The 3,075-nt window shown below is 42.7% G+C and overlaps 1 protein-coding gene across 4 annotated transcripts in view; it reads right to left on the reverse strand.

The window, feature by feature from the left end:
- The window catches only part of CadN (neural cadherin), a 193,605-nt gene extending 190,822 nt beyond the window's left edge, over window positions 1-2,783 (reverse strand). For all 4 annotated transcript variants that reach the window (XM_089216484.1, XM_089216482.1, XM_089216486.1 and 1 more), the window contains exon 1: window positions 2,133-2,783. The gene's annotated coding sequence lies outside the window, so the exon portion shown is untranslated. The remainder of the gene's footprint in view (window positions 1-2,132) is intronic.
- Window positions 2,784-3,075: the final 292 nt, after the last annotated feature.

Consider the following 3,075-nt stretch of genomic DNA (forward strand, 5'->3'; position numbering starts at 1 on the left):
GCATGGTTAGGTTAACAAATGCATAATACCGGTCACCGGATGATAATAATCGGTTACGGAAAATATATATTTTTTTTTTTTTATTAGACATACGATATTGGCCGAGAATAACGAGTGAACTGGAGCGTGGCGGCTGTTTCTCAAATTTGGCAAATGTCCTGTACCGTAATCCGCAACTCCTTTTTCTCAAAAGATAACCAACCCTATTTCACTGCACAAACGATTAAGCTGATTTCGTACAAATAATAATCTATGTACGCATAATTTGTTGAGCTGATAATCTTTAAGTACCCTTATACATCTATATATATATTACGAAAATCAGAGTTCAAATATAATGTATGTCATCATTAAATGAAAAAAATGGGTTTGTGCATGCTCGGTGAATCATATACCGGATAAATATTAATTTGTGTAGTATAAATCTCGATATATATATTATTATTAAATGTATTTATTACGATGAGCAATGGTCTGCATTTTCAATATTATATACCAACTATATAAGTGGAATAATACCAATAGGTCTACTTATGTTCACATTTCAGATCAACGAGAAGAAAATAATATTTGGTTAATGCCTCGCCCACCAAAAAATAAAATTTAATCCAAGTGCTTCTGAGTCTATATTTGGTTCTAAGGGTGCATGAGAAATGTCCTCACTGCAGACCATGTTAATAAGAAGAGAATGTTTGGCCTTGTACTAACGCCTCTAAGTCTATATTTTATATTTTCCCACAGAAAGATAATAAAATTGGCATACACGAGTGTAGGGTACGTCATTTGTTATCGCGACAAAAAATTAAAAATTATTAGTCCGCGTCAGTAAATTTGTAGGTTTTTTTTCGCAATTTCGTAATAATTATAGTAAATCTACGTACAATATTGATATTGTTAAAATATCATTCATCGGCCCACAAAATCTGAAACGAAAGAATCGCTTTTGGTGGATCATTTACCGGATAAGATGAGAATATCGATGCCAATTTACGAAAAATTCGGAATGTTATGGGATCAATCGGAAGAAAACAAAGTTTATGTTTACAGCCTCCCCCGAAAAAAAATTTACCCTAGTAGCTTAGTATAATTATATAGTGTTTCTGAGCCTATTTGGTTCTAAGAGTGTATGATGGAAAATGTCCACACACACATACACTGCACATCAATGAGAAGAGAATATATTTTGGTCTCGTACTAGCGCCTCTGAGTCTACTTAATATTTTTTAGACACAAAGATTATTGTCATACACGAGTGTAGAGTACGTCGTTTATTATCGCTAGAAAAATGAAAAAAAAAAAAAAACAAAATGATTAGTCTGCGTAACTAAGTTTGTAATTTTTTTCTCGTAATTTCGTAAAAATGTTGAGTGAATCATCATTCATCAGAGTACGTATATATAATATATTGATATTATTATAAAATTAACATTAATCGATCCTGGAAATCCGAAACTAAAGAAACGTGTGCCCTGGAGACTCGTCGAAACCCGACGAGCGCGTTAAAACTGTCCATGCGATGATGATAATAATAATAATAATAGAATCTTAGAATCTCCGCGGCAAGAATGGCGTAGGCGATGGCGCTATATAGCTATTAATTATTATGTCTCCGCGACCATCTGCGGCAGAGGATAAATTTTATTCGCCGGTCGTTTACGCTTGGAAGTAAACAAGAAACACGCGCATATAAACCTAAGGTCGATAGTGGTAAGTGATATTGTACCACGGTAGGTATACGAGTACCATCATGCCGTATCTCATGACGCTCTTATTGTACCTATTAATAGCGAAACGAATCGACGACGGAGCAGAAAATCACAGTCACTGCTGCTGCGCTATGATAATATTATTGCAGTGACGAAATGGTTTTCGATATCTTTTTAAGAAGGTACCGTGGATACCAAACATACCACAGTTACCGGCCACGGTATAACCGTAATACGATGTTGTCTATATAGTGTATATATATATATAATATATATATATATTATATATGCAGTTTTTACTCTGTCCACAACAAAAATAACATATCACACGAAAACGTACCCAACACCTTTCATAATATGTATAATATATTAATATTATTATCGTATACCGCGGTACACCTCAGTGGTACATCGCGAGTCTCTCACCTGGTACAGTGTGTGGCGTCTCTTGATCCTCTCGACACCTCTCTTCCGCCTACATCTTGGTCGGCGATGGCCACTAATATTATAATATTGCACCGTTGTCAATATTATGATAATACTATAAATGCGGAATGTGCAGCGGTGTCGCAGTGTTTTCTCCTCGCTGCGGTCGCGATGCACTTATCGTCCGGTATTATATTATACGGTGGTGCAGCTCCGTCCACATGGTCTGGTGGTGCGGCTAGTGTGTCGTCGTCGACGTTGTCGGTGCCGGTGCCGGTGGTGCCGGTAGTGGTGGAGCGCCCCGGAAAGCGCCGCCTCGCGCCGAGGGCGTAAAACGGGCGAGATTGACCGGGGGGTGAGGGAGAGAGAGAGAGCGCGCGCGCGTTTTTCTTTCCGCCACCGGCGTGTCTTACACGACAATATCGCTTGGCGTCTGCACGACGGTTCGTCCGGACGGGAGCGCGCGCGCGCGTGCGAATATATATTCGTGTGTGTGTGTGTGTGTGCGCCTGAGTGTTGTGCGTGCGTCGTCGGTAATCTCTGCAGTGGACGGCGCGATGGAGCCGCGCGGACGCGGAGACTGTGCGTACCTTCGAGTGGACGGCGGCGTACGCGCACACGGACACACGGTACACGCAAGACTGGCGGCGGATTCGTAGTCCGTATACAGTCGTGCGTACTATAGTATACGCGCGCGGTGCCCCGAAACGTCGATAGCCGCGCGCGCCGTCTCCTCTTCACCGCCAAACGACGACGGTCGCGACGGCGGCCGAGCGCGCACGAACGTCAAGCGCGCGCGCACGCGCACGCGGCGGAGCATCCGATAGATCGTCGGGACCGGCGAGAGCGCGGGGGTGGTGATGGTGCGGCGGCGGCGCGGAACAAGCGAGAGATCGCCGCCGCCGCCGCCGCGATTGTTGTTGTTGTTGTTGTTGTTATGTGC

The sequence above is a fragment of the Diuraphis noxia genome, unplaced genomic scaffold (genome assembly GCF_037042655.1).
Source record: "Diuraphis noxia isolate RWA-SAM2 unplaced genomic scaffold, SU_Dnox_SAM2 contig0001, whole genome shotgun sequence".
In the NCBI taxonomy this organism is placed as follows: Eukaryota; Metazoa; Arthropoda; class Insecta; order Hemiptera; family Aphididae; genus Diuraphis; species Diuraphis noxia.